Raw genomic sequence first — 13,900 nt, forward strand, 5'->3', positions numbered from 1 at the left:
TGCACGGTGGTGGAGGACGTGGTGAGCTCAGAGCCCGACAAGACACTCATTCAGTGGCCGGCCGGGTCAGCATTCCTGCTGTCATCACGACCCGACGGCCAGACCACGGCGTGCTAACGTGGGGTGCTCGGAGCGCTCACTGCCCGACTTCCCCCCATCCTTGCTCGGGGGAGCTCTGTAGCTGCAAAGGTCCCTGCTGAGGCTTGGGTCGCAGAGCTCCTCTGTCTCTCCTGACACAGCCTCTGCCTGCAAGTGCCCTCCCAAGCCTCCTAGAATCTTCCACTTGGCTCAAACAAGCGGCTTGTTGGGGTCCGGAGGCTGGCCTGCTGGAGTGCCCCAACATTTTGCTCTTGAACTGGTGACCCTTCGTTACTCCTGGGTGGACGACGCTTGCCCACAGCTGGTGGGTCACAGAGCCTGGGGGTGAGCTGCCAGGAAAGGCCGCCGGCGACCGCCTCCCACGCCACACTCTGGTGTGCTGGGGCCGGACGCAGCTGCTCGCTGAATAGCCAGGAACTTGGCGAGCCACTGGTTAAACTACTGATAGTTTGGAATCCGCTGTGGCTGCAGTATGTGCACCCCGGAAGCTGGCAGGCGCTGCTCAGAACGTCCTCTTCTCCCGCAGTCGGTGGCCCACCAGCGCGCCCCGGAGCACACCCGTCTCCTGAGACTTGCTCACTGGTGGGGAGGCTACGGGATTCTGAGCTAGACGTGTTGGTTAACGTGTCTGCATTTTTAGAAAATTAATTCTTTAAATTAGAGAGTAGCACGAGGCTGTTAGGAAAACTTTGAATGACTTAAGATGCGTGAAAATGGGTCTTTCTCCCTTTGTGCCTCCAGCTGCAGAGGCAGCCACTGTGCCGGCCGGTCCCTCCGGAACTCTCCTGTGCGCAGAGAGGGGCAGCTGCCGCATATACGTAGGGCTTAGAAACAGATTGGTCTTGAAGCAAGACACCGCCTCGTCTTCTTCCCACCTCTGCTCTGACCTGGCCCCTGAGGACTGCCTTGGGCAGACACAGTAGCTTTCTGGTCACTTCCAGACATTAAAAACATGCTCTTGTCCATTTAGCTTCAACTTAAATGTCACATCCAGTTCAAAGCTCCTCTCACCCCACGTAGAGCACTGGCCTGTGGCTCAGAAGCCAGTGGTGGGCGAGGGGGAGTCTTTCTCCCTCTGCCCACGCTTCTGCGGACACAGGAAGAGGAGTAAAGTTCTTCTCACTCAGTGGTGGCCTTGCAGTTGTCTGTGGCTGAGGCTGACCGATACGTCCTTGGAGGGGGCTGTCACAGGGCGGCTGTCACTGTGCAGTTCCCTGCTGGCTGGTTTCCAGGGTCCCTCACTCCACTCCTGCCCCTCCAGGTACCGGTGCAGCCCCTTGGCTCTGGCGGGCAGCCTTCTTGGGTGGATCTTGTCAAACTGGTCGCAGTAGGGTGACTCTCCGGAGTGTCCACTGAGCTGCTAGGAAACCGGAGGAAACACGGTCACCCCCACTGAGGGGCAGAGATGGGCCTGCCCACTGCCAACCCCTCTCCTGGACCCCCCACCCGCCCTCATCCAGCCCCAGCCAGCACGGAGCAGTCACAGTCTTGGGGAGCTGGCGTGCTTAAGCTGCATGCACCCAGGCAAGCCTGCGGGGGGCCGCGTTCAGCCAGTACTCAGCAAGGGGGTGAGTAGCCAGGCTGCATGTCCTGGGGGAAGCCCCAATCTTTGTGAGTTTATCCTCTTGGGTCTTTCATTTGTTGGCTTCTAATGGTGGAAAGAGAAACATGACAGGACCCTACTCCTGTGAGTAACCTGAAACTCCCCGTCAGGAGCTGGTCTGTTCCTTTCTAGGCTATGGTTGGGCAGGTCTGGGCTGCAGGGCAGGTGTGGCTAGAGCTGGGCAGATATGAAGCCAGGGCGCGTGTGGCCATAGCTGGGCAGGTGTAGACTGCAGGACAGGTATAGCTACAGCTGGGCAGGTGTGCACTGCAGGACAGGTGTGGCTACAGCTGGACAGGTGTGCGCTGCAAGACAGGTGTGGCTAGAGCTGGGCAGGTGAGGGCTGCAGGACAGGTGCGGCTACAGCTGGGCAGGTGGGGGCTGCAGGACAGGTTTTGCCATCTTCTCCTCAGTTCTGCAAACTGAGTTGGCACCTCGTCTTAGAATGTAGGATCTTCACCACCTACTGTTCTCAGTTCTGGGGCTCAAGCTGAAGCCTAAAGACGACATCTATCATTTAATTAAGCAAATGGGCTTGTTCCAGACATATTGTGCTACCATTTGCTTTCCTTACCAGGCAAAACATTATATCGTGGGCATATTTCTTCATCATTACGCACAGATCTAACTTTGTTGTTGTTGTTTAAATGTATCTTATATTTCCTCACACATTTCTCTTTTTGTTCTCTTACGTGAGCAAGCGGGTCTGAAACCAGGGTTTTTAGAACTGCTTAGTATAGCAACAGTGCTGCTGCTTCTTCCTTTTTAAGATTTTGCATTTCTTTATTGCTGCTGAGAGTCTTAAGAAAGGTTGGGGAACCTGAATGTGCCTGTGTTCCTTATCCTGCCGTAACATAAACCCCTTTATCCCAAGCAGTGTAGATATTTAGGAGGAATTGTCTAAGTGACTGTATCGGTGTGCGGCGAAGTATTTAATGAGGCCCCTCGTGGACATTTCACTGTTTCGGGCTCTTCCCTGTTATAGACAATACTGCACTGAACAGCCGTCTTATGTTCTTATGTACGAACTCGTTGGTTTTAAGTAAACAAGGCATCCCAACAGCAGACCCTCTCCCTTAGAACACTTTTTCAGAAACCTCATTCAGCCAGAGGCAGACAGAAGGCTGGAACCAGGGCTGGAGACGACCCGTGAAATTTCTGGACTCTGTTAACTTTCCCTTTTAGCAGCATCCTGCTTGAGTGGCACCCAGTGGACTTGAAGCCCAGGCCACAGTCCACTGATCCGAAGCCGAAACGAGGCGCGTGGCACTGAGCGCCCAGGGCCGGGCCCACAGCAGGGGCCCCCTACCTGTCTGTGTACCCTGACGCGCGTGACCCGCCCTCGTGCCATGGCAGCCGAGACGCAGCTGAGCGCGTGATAGTCGGACGGACGTGATCGCACCTCGCAGACCAGACTTCAGCAGGACACTGGTCACCGAGGTAGGTCTCCGCAGCTGAGCGCACCTGGTGTGACGGTGGGACCCACGGTTCTCAGGGAGCCCTCGGGGCACAAGGGAGGAGGGGGCCACCCAAAATGTGACCGAATGTCACTCTGGGCCAAGTCCCACCTCAAGAAACAGCAGGCTGCTAGAACAACGCGGCTGACGCGTCTCAGACGCCAGCCGGGGGCACGTGTCCCTCCGGGGCGGCCTCCTCTGGGCCTCCCTTGCCGGGCACTGGGTCCGTGACTCCTTCCTTCCTTCTCTCTCTGCTCCACAGCCCTCGCTTTCCGCCTGTGTCTGCGGGGCTCGCCTCTGCTCTTCTCTGCCCCTTTAGGCCTCTCCTGACTGGTTCCCCCGGCCCGTCTCTCACACACACCCCTGCAGGCTCATGACCTTGTGCCCCGGGAGGCAGAGCTCCATGGGCACCTTTGGCAATTCTAGGGGATAAAATTCCCCATTGCCTTACACAATAGAGTGAATAGTAACGGCCCCTTCTCCAGGCGGTCACAGCCCAGCTCTCCTGTCAGCCCGGGTGGCCGACACTCTCACTGGGTACAAGAACCAGAGACGCAGAAAGGCAACATCTTCGGACGTCCTGAGACCACGGCTCGGTGGTGCCCGTCCAGGATCAGCAGTGCCCCTGCCGTGCTCACTGGCTGCAGCTGCCCGGGGAGGGGGCACAGGTTCCGTCGACAAGGGGTCCTGGAGGTGCTGCAGTGGGAGGCTGCTCACTGACCGCCCCCTGGCCGGGGTGTCTCCTAAAGGGACGCTTGGCAGCGCCCCTCATGGCTGTCACAGGACCCCTGGCCAGCACACAGGAGGCCAGGAGACCTGCCCTCCCTGGCAGGCTACGATGCTGGTTCTGCAGCTGCATGCGAGCCTCATTCACCAGAGACCCTAGCTGCCCCTCTGACAAGCAGGCCATTGTCTCCGGGGACAATGATGTTCAACACCAGGTGATGCGATCTATGTGGGGTGCGTTTGACACAGACCTGGTAGTGGGAGGAGAAGGAGGAGGCGGCCGGTGGCCAAGGGGACACCTGAGCCAGAGGAGACGCAGGGTAAGGTGCTCCCTGCTTAGGCCTCTGTGCTCACCGGGCTCTGCCTTGAACTTGATCCGCGTTCCACGTAGCCACGGGAGAAGTGTTAGCATTCCACGTAGCCACGGGAGCCTGTAGGGACCGAGTGCCCCCTGCTGACAGGGTCGGGGGGGGGGCCCTTGCTCAGTGTTGCAGGAACAGCAGAGAGAAGGGGTCGCCGGCGCCAGTGAAAGGTTTAATAAGCAAAGAAGACCTCCTTGTGAGGCTTGTCCTGGGCAACAGGAAGATGAGGGGATCCCTGCACCTGCCTGGCAGCATCTTGGAAGTTTATATAGAGGCCCTGGCGGGGTCGGTCACATACACCCGCAGGTGCTCTCAGAGCCACGTCACTCTCCCAAGGCTGTGTCCTCGGGGCAGCCTCTGGGATCAGGGATGGCAAGCAGAACCCACATTCCTGGGACAGAGGAGGGGATGGAGGGCCTCGATCACCTGGTCCTGCCCGGGGGTCAACCGGCACTATACCGGTGTGATGGCATTCCCCAACGCTCTACCCCTCGTGACCAGTGCTTATTTCATTTTATTATGCTTTATTTTACTTTATTTATTAAAATTCAAATTTAGTTAGCCAACAGATAGTACATTCCTTAGTTTCAGATCAGATGTGGTGCAATGATTCATCCGTTGCCTGGAACCCCCAGTGCTCACCGTTCATTTGTTTCCCAGAGTCCAAAGTCTCTCATGGTTGTCTCCCTTTCATTTCTTCCCACCCAGTTTTTCCTCCCTTCCCCCGGGATCCTCTGCTCTGTTTCTTAAATTGCATGTGTGAGTGAGATCATATGATAATTGCCTTTCTTTGACTGACTTATGTCGGTCAGCTCAGTCCCCTCCGGTTCATCCACGTGGCTGTGAGTGGTAGGCATTCATCCCTTCTGGTGGCTCCGTGATGGTCCATGGCCAGGGCTCTTAATCTCACACTGTCCCTCCTTCTGCAAGGGGCCCTGAGGCATCAGCAAGGGGTTTCACTGGCCTGGAGGTGGCTCCTTTGGTGGTTCCCTGGATACAGCGGGGACAGATGCTTCAGGAACAGCACAGGCATATGCAAGAGAAAACACTGATTAAGACAATAATGGCCAAAATCAGGGCAACTTTCTCCACCAAGAGCGCCAGGATCTGAACTATTGATTTGTCGTGTCCCCTAGACTGGGCGTTGGGTCACTCAGGGTGTTCATGTGTGTCTTCATGCCTCTCAATAAAGCTGAAACATTAGCTCAATCATCAGGTATAAACACACAACATTCTGCTTAGATAATGGCCCAGGGGCCTCCCTGCAAGGCAGCAATATTGTCTAAGGCCATCTTACTTGGAAGGCAGCCTTTCTCCTTAGAGTCATCTCAGTGTTCAGTAAGGACAGAGTTTATTGGTTATCATTTAAGGCTTGCTGGGCAAATTTAGGAAGGGCTTCTATGTGGGCTACAGTGTCCTCCAGGTCAATGGAGGGAACAAAGATGGTGGACAAATAATCGAATCACTAGTAAACAGAACACTCCCCCAAAAGTGGCCTTGAGGAAAGGGAAGTTGGCTGTTGTAGGAAGTTGACCTGGTTGTATATACTGTGCGTGTTGGCTGGAGGAGGTAGCACTGTCAAGCATGAGGAGGACTGGGGTGTGGATATGGCAGACCAGGACCCCCACCTGCTCCTTTCTTCAGCGTATGCATGCTCCGTTCTAGGTAGGGTCCATTTCAACGGTCTGGCTTATGACAAGGCAATGGGATCCCAGGGAGCCTGAATGACTCTCCCTTGCCCAGGAGTGGGCAGAAGCTCGCCCATCCCAGTAGGATGTCTGCTGGCAAATTCCAGCAGAGGACTCCGTTCCCAGGTGAGATGGGGCTTGGTGCTCTCACCAGCTTGGCACACTGATGCATGGTGGCAGTGGGGGCAACAGCTGTATCCTGTGACTTCAACACCTTCATGCTGTTGGGTGTCCTGGCATGGGTCTGGCATGCGGGGGGGCGATCGGTCCTTCTGGTTGATCATTCAAATGTGTTAAAGCCTTGACAGCACTGTAGTCCCTCCTGCCAAGGTGGTTTTACCTATTGCTAATTTAAGCTGCTGCATTAATGTTCCATTCTTCCTTTCCATTAGCCCTGCTGCTGCTTCTGGTTTATAGGTGAGATGGTCCTCCATTCAAAGTCAAGTTTGTTTGCCCAGCTTGCACATCATGACCTTGGAAATGCACCCTCATCACTGTCTACTTGACAAGGACATCCATACGTGGTGCTCAGCTTCTCTAATCTCCTGATGATGATGGAGACGTGGAGACGTGGAGATGACGAAGCTTGGCGAGGCCAGAAGTGTTGTCCTCACAAACCAAGGCATATCTAGAACACTCATGCAGAGGGAGGCAGCTGCCGTAATCAATCTGCCAGTCCCTCACAGGTTGGGAACTCCAGTGAGTGGCCCCAGACCCCTCTGACAGTGGCCTTGGGTGATGTTTAGCACACATAGAACATGCTCTTACCACATTAACCAGGTCCTCCTCTTTCAAGGGCAGATGGCGTCTTTGGATATAAGTCACCCACCTGGGTACCAAGGTGACCACTTCCTGGGCATCCAGTCTGCTGTGTCTACTAAACGGTCAGTTGCTAGGGCTCATCCCGAAGCTAGGGCATCACCTTCCTGATTGCTTGGGGTGCCCGCGGCTTATGAACCAGACATGGAAGACAGCAGGACCACCTGAAGCCCTTGCAGGCAAACTCAAATGTCCCCCACACATCCTGATCCCGTAAGGGTCCACTCAGGATTAATCCCCCTTCATCTTCCCATTGTCCAAGCCACGGGGCTCATCTCTCTAGAACAGCCCAACTGTCTGGGCGAAGGAAGGGCTCATGGCCAGCGCTCACGAGTGATCACCAGCCAGACCCGCTCTGAGCTCAGCCCTCGGGCAACTATGGTTTGTTCCTGTTTTTATCCAGACGGTGTCAGTGTTGGGCTGAATAGTGGCCACAGCCCTTGTGGATGGATCGCTCAACTAGACAGTCGACACACCAGGCGTCGGCCGGAATCTCCCCCCTCCCGGGTTATAGGCTGTGATGGCCAGCGCAGGAATGGGGTGGGGGCATCCGGGGATCTGCACTCTCACGGGACCCAGTAGCGCCGAATTTCTAGAGACCGTGAACTGGTGCACAGGGCCCTCTTCTGCTGCAAACAGGAGTGTTGCTTAGTCAGAGAGGGGATTTGAGCCATGGCAGAGGTGCGGGGCTGGAACGCTCCACCCTACCCCTGACGGGCAGGCAAGTTCTCACCATGATACGCTGCCCTTTAGAGAGAAGCTCCAGCTGGAGGAGCGCTGGCCCACTGGTTGGAACGGCTGTCCTATGGGGTATATTGGGCTTCTGCCCCTTCCAGAGCTGGGACAAAAGTCCTGGGGCTCCGTCCCCTTCATTGTCTCTGCCTCACTGCCAAACCCAGGCCTTCCAGAGTCACAAACACTTCTAACTCTAATGGCAGCTCTGCTTGGAAGATGCAGGGAAGGAAGGGGCAGAGGGGCAGGTGAGAACTGTTGTTCAGGTTTTAAGGCTTTCCGCAGGCTGACCAACACAGGGCTAGGCTGTCAGTCTATCTGTTTAGGTGGGGCTCCCACCTACATGAGGCTAAACCACATTGACTTCCAGTTTATTTTTCCCAGACACTTAGTAGCCTCTTGGCTTTCTGAGCTCACTCTCTGAGCTCCCTCTCTGTCATGATCTTTCCCACAGCCCACATCCATTCCTGGCATTCGTCAGTTGTGCCCAGATCAGCAGAGATTGCCCAACATTGTAAGTGTCCTACCCCAGGATTGGGCTCAGCATGGGTATCAGTGTCCCACAGCAGGTGCTGGGACGGACTGGAGAATCTCGGCTTTCTTCACTGCAGAGTATGTACCCCATCAGGGGCCCAAGACGGATTGCAGATGTCCCGCCCCACTCCCAACTCCGTAAGAATTTGTTGTGCCTCCTCTACAGATGGGCCGGAAAGTGCTGCTCATTGGACCAAGCCTCCCTGCAGGACAGAAGAATCGAGTCCGTTAGGAACTGAGCACCTTGACCACCTGAGCACCACACAGGTGTTTCCAGAGGGCCAGGCGGGGAGAGATGTTGCTCATTCTTTCTGCCTCCTGCCCGCTCACAGAAAAGCCATCACCTCCACACTGCCACTCCCCGAAAGTCAACCAGGGGAGTGCTCTGTGGTCAGAGAGAGGTTGAAGGATGCTCCCCCATGAGATGCTGCCACACTCCACAGAGTGACGTGCTTGTCATACAGGATTGTGCGAGACCCTCTTTAGGCCTTGTGGTGGGGCTCTACTATATCCCCTGTGTCATTCTGGATGTCAGAAGCCCTGAGGGTTATGACAGAATGTGACCTTGGCCATGACAGAGACAAAGGAGCCATCAAAGGAGGTCCCTGCTGCTTCTACAAATACAGTGTCCATCTCTCTACCTGCCTAATAGGGATAGGCTAGGTCAGCAGTCGGCTTTTAATATACAACATCCCACAGTCCTGACTTTGCACCCAGAAGGATCACCCCTAGGCTTTTTGGGAAGAACTTCAGACACCATTCTTCTATACAATCATCCTGAGTCCTGAATGTCCATAGCTTCCACACGGCAGTCTTCCCGGAGCCTTCAGTACCTTCCGTGCTGTCACCATACCCAACAGCAGTAGCACCAAGGAGCGATCCTTTCACAAGGCCACCACAACAAGTAGCTAACTGAGATCCATAGGACCAGTCTCCGGGTCCTCACTGAAATGATCTTATGACCCTCTGGGGACGCTGACCCTGGTTTGGGAATTACTGGTTGAGATGAACAAATGGGAGTGGACTTCTCATGGTGTTATGTACCCACCCACTAAAATTAGGGCGGTTGGATGCACCACATCATTCTCCCTCTTAACAGGGATCAATGGTTCACCCTCTAGAAATATGGGGTGCTCCTTCCCAGAACTTCTGTCTGCTGCTCTGAACAAGGAACATGTGTCATTTCCTGAGACCACAGCCAAATTTCCCCTGCTCTGGGGAGGGGACCTTAGAGAATGGTTGTGGGGGGAGGACACAGAGATCACATGGGGATCACAGATTGAGTACAAGATGTCCCAGGTTGGGTCTCCAGTGCAGCAGTCCCTCACATGGAAAGTAGCATGTAGGAAATTTATTAGGGAGTGGTCTCAGCATCGAGAATCATCATGGGAAGGGAACAAGCTCATGCAGAGGGAGGAGCAGATGGTCAGCTTGGAAGCATCTCTGTGAAGATCTCAGCCAATCCCAGAGACAACCTGAGGCTGGGACAATCTCTCAGAGTGGCCTTGAGTCGTGTGAAGGAGCCTTGCTCTCATGCCCCATGTTCTCCAGCCTTTGGACGCACTGCTGTGGAAAAGGACAGTGATCCTGAATGACACGGTCAAGGCACGTTCCAAAGAGGGCTGATGACTGAGCACTCTGCAGGTGGAAACCTCAGCCACGGGGGAGATCAATCCTGCATTCTGACACAGGAGTTGGGTGGCTCATCCCAGCATCCGCTGCAATTTTGAGCACATTTCTGTGGAAGGGGCAGAACCTTGCCTCCCTCCTTAGGAACATGTGGCCTCCAGATTTCAGAAACTCCAATTTCCCCAGGAGAGTGAGTGTGGGCAACTGTGGTGGGCATCATCGGGCATGTGCCTGGGGCTCACTGGGTAGACATGGCAGGGAGGATACTGTAGGATACTAACCCTCATGTGAAGGACACCCCTGAGGGTCTTCAATCCCTCTTTCTTCTCATGTTTCCATACTTATCTCAAGCCCAAATGCATCTCCATGACACTGTCTCCTTTCTGCCCTAGTCTTTCTCCTGTAGTCCTCCTGTTTTGTGAACTATGGCTCCCAGCTGTTCTCCGCATGGTGTTGGGGACCACTCCTTGTAGCCTCTGTGGTCAGCTGATGGGCCTCTGTGGGCCAGTATGATGCCCTATGGAACAGAGAAGGTGACCATGTGTCCTGTTGGTTTGGATCTGAGGTAGGACAGTGAGCAACCCCTGCAGATGTTTCTGGTGGCCTCCCCCAAGAGGAGCAAAGGATCGTGTGCCAGAATCATGTGCCAGGTTGAAAGCTACCAGGGCAGGTACAAAGAGTAAGTTTACCTGCTCTATCTACCAAACAGGCCAGATACCTAAGATGACTGGGGATGTGGGAGGGCTCGCCACCCTTGCCTCTCTCCAATTAATTTATAAATTCAGTAAAATCCCCATAAAAATCCCATTGGACAATTTGAGCAATTTAATATACCTACTCTATCATTTTTATAGAATAATAAAAATCTATAAAAGACTTTGGTAAACATTTTTGGACACAAAGATAATTTTGACAAAGAAAAACAAGGAGGGGTCTTATGTCATCAGATATTGGAAGAGCAATAAAGATATTGCCAGAACAATAAAGGTGGTATAATGTATGTGTAAAATCAAGCAAAACAAGGAACAAAACAGAGAGATCCTAAGCAGGCCCCATGTACATATGGAAACGGAAAGTTGACCCCACCAGATAATGGGGATGGATGACCTCTTTAGTACATAATGTTGGGCCTACTCTCCAGAGGGAAAAAAGTCAGACCTATACTTAATATCAAATGTAAAGTTGGACTCTGGTAGACCTGATCCATGAAAAACAAAAGACTATAAAATCAAGGGAAGATACTCTAGGAGATTTTCGTCATGACTTTGGGGTTGGGAAGGGCTTCTTACACAAACACAAATTAAAAGATGAAAAAACAGGGGCACCCGGGTGGCTCAGTGGGTTAAGCCTCTGCCTTCAACTCAGGTCATGATCCCAGAGTCCTGGGTTTGAGCCCCACATCAGGCTCTTTGCTCAGTGGGGAGCCTGCTTCCTCCTCTCTCTCTGCCTGCCTCTCTGCCTACTTGTGATCTCTGTCTGTCCAATAAATAAATAAAAATCTTTAAAAAAATAAAGATGAAAAAACTAATGAATTTGCATGAAAACAAAAAATCCTGCTCAGTGAAAGACCATTTGGACAAAGCCCAAGGCAACAGAATGGAAGGTAACATTCGCAAAGTATGGAACAAGCAAAGGGCTTATTTAAGGAAAGCAGTAACTCGTGGATATCAACTAGAAAAAGACAAAAATAACATTAAGGAAACGGGTAAATGGTTATTTCATAGAAGAGGAAACCCCCCAAATACTTAGTTACTGATAATTATGGAACAAGAAAAATGGAAGAAGAACACCGAGAGATCTCTCTTTAGGTCCATTAAGTTGGCAAAATGAAAACACTAAATAACACCAAGTTTTGCCTGGAATGTCGGGCTAGGGAACGTGCTTACACTGTTGGCAGCCGTCACGATTCGGATGACCCCCTAGCTTTCTTTATTGCTTAAGGTCCACTCCTGGGTATGTATCCAGAGAAATTCTTCCATGGTCCAAGACAGGACAGGAAAGAGGGGTTTGTTGGAGGTTGTCAGAGTCTGAAGTCGTGACAAGTTGGGGGTAAGGTAGGTGTCCATGTCTGGGGGACCAGAGAAGGAGACAGTGGGGAGCCAATGTGCAGAAGTTAGGAGCAGCAGACGAGAGGTACACACAGCCACATGGATAGACCAAAAGAGAGCACCCAGTGAAAAACAGCGCCATTCCTTACGTAAATAAAAAATCTAGGTTCACAGAACATCATACATTTAAATGAAGGGAACTCCCCAAACCCATCAGAATATCTGGATGCTGAGGCATGGGTGGGGGGATAGAAACTAGAGATCCAGACTATAAACAAAGAAAACTGGAGAAAGTCGGTGTGGCCGCCACTGGGAGTGAGCCATGAGGGATGAACTCTGCCCCTGAGCTGCCCAGTGAAGAGGGAGGAAAATAAAACACAACAAAAAAGGAAAGAAGCTTTAGGAAGAGAAAATGTAATATAGAATAAACAAGCCATATAAAAAAGAGAGAATTTTGTATTTGGTGCAAAACCAAAGCTCAGCCCTGAATTCTGAACATCACATGCCAGGGACTTGCACAGAGGGAAGTGGCTTGGAAAGTCAGAAGTGGAAGAATTACAGAGGCTCGTGGAGGCAGGAGCCTGAGGGCCAGGGAAGAGCCTGCCATGATGGGGAAGCTCTGAGCTCACCCCCGTTGGAGCCACAGACCATGGCGACCACGCGCTGACCCGCGGACCGCAGGGCGTGGAAACAGACCGGTGCAGGGAGACCTTGAGGGTCCACGGCCGACCAGCGCTAAGGATGCGTGAGACCCGAATGGTGGGTTGAGGAGGGAGACCCCAAGGAGAACATGCCGAACTCTCGATCTTGGGGACAGAGAACCCACTCTCTGTTCAGTCCTTGTAGATGATCCATAAAACCTGATCATGTCTGAGGTCCCAAAGGACACTTTAAAAATCATGAATACTATTTATTTTACAAATCACAAAATAAGGGGGACAATCCTTTCATGATGTACTTTTTTTTCCTTAAAAACCCTGCTTTAATTCAGCTTTGAGGTCAAAGAAGAACATAAAACTGATGTTGCAGACCAGCCAGTAACAGTCATCGAAACACAGAGCAAGAAACCGGCACAGCATTGCCAGGAAAGCTTTCCACGGAAAGAATCAAAAGCTACAACCCAACCCTCATTATGAATACCTATGCAAAATCCCCCATAGGAAGCCATCACGTGGATTTCGGCAGGGAATTAAGACACACCACGGGCAAGGAGAGTTGTGAGAACTGATCGTTATTAGAGCGTCTGCTAAAGTAATTCATCACATTAAGTTAAAGAGTAACAGAGAGATAGTTTAAAAATTCAACATCTACTTCGGATTAAACAGTAAATAAAATTTTTACTAATTTCGGGCAGAAGGTAATTTCTTGATGTTGTAAGTGTGTATATCCTAAATTAAATCCAGCCCCACGGCTGATGGTGAAACTCACACAGCACAGTGGTAACATTTGGGAACAAAGCAAGGGCGCCTCGTACCCTCACGGTACTTAATGTTGTTCTGGACAGTGCTTCCGGGGGTAGAGGGAGACGTGTGCCCAGCGTAAGCAGAAGGAAGCAGGGTGTCCCCTCTGCCGACAGGACGGCACACCCGGAGACCCGAGGAGAGTAAATGGCAGGGTGAGCGATGACAAAAGAATTCTGTGCGAGTCGGGTCCACAACCAGCTGGTAAAACCCAATAATTCACGGCATATTAAAATACACATCTGGGGGGGTATCGAGGGGGCTCCATCTATTAAACGTCTGACTCTTAATTTCAACTCAGTTCACGGTCTCAGGGCTGTGGCATCGAGCCCCGCGTTCGGCTCTGCATTCAGCCAGAAATTTGCTTGAGATTCTGTCTGTCCCTCTCTCTATGCCCCTCCCACTGCTCGTGCTCTCTCTCTCTCTCTAAAATAAATAAATGTATTTTTAAAAAAATAAAACAAACCTCTCTCAAATATGATAGGATAAAAATTCTAGATAATGGGCCCAGTAGTTTAAAAAATCAAAAAATAAAATTGACAAGAAATAGGTAGAACTTAAAGGATTAAAAAAATTTTTTTGACTCTACGGATAGATCTAAACAATGATGTGACAGAGCTTGGCCTTTGGCTGGAAGATTACTCTGTAAAAATGCCAAATCCTCCTAAAGGTAACTTACTATTTCAACACAAACCTAATGCAACCACAGTTAAAATACCAATATATCCTCTGAGGCTCTACTA

General features: G+C 51.9%; 1 long non-coding RNA gene across 1 annotated transcript; it reads left to right on the top strand.

Moving 5' to 3' along the window:
* Window positions 1-2,956: 2,956 nt before the first annotated feature.
* Window positions 2,957-9,737, top strand: LOC131814760 (uncharacterized). The gene is made up of 5 exons (XR_009347438.1): window positions 2,957-3,142; window positions 5,913-6,061; window positions 6,328-6,634; window positions 6,737-6,819; window positions 7,941-9,737. It is a non-coding gene; the product is annotated as an uncharacterized LOC131814760 (long non-coding RNA).
* The last annotated feature ends 4,163 nt before the right edge of the window (window positions 9,738-13,900 follow it).

Source organism: Mustela lutreola, chromosome 14 (genome assembly GCF_030435805.1).
Source record: "Mustela lutreola isolate mMusLut2 chromosome 14, mMusLut2.pri, whole genome shotgun sequence".
NCBI lineage: Eukaryota > Metazoa > Chordata > Mammalia > Carnivora > Mustelidae > Mustela > Mustela lutreola.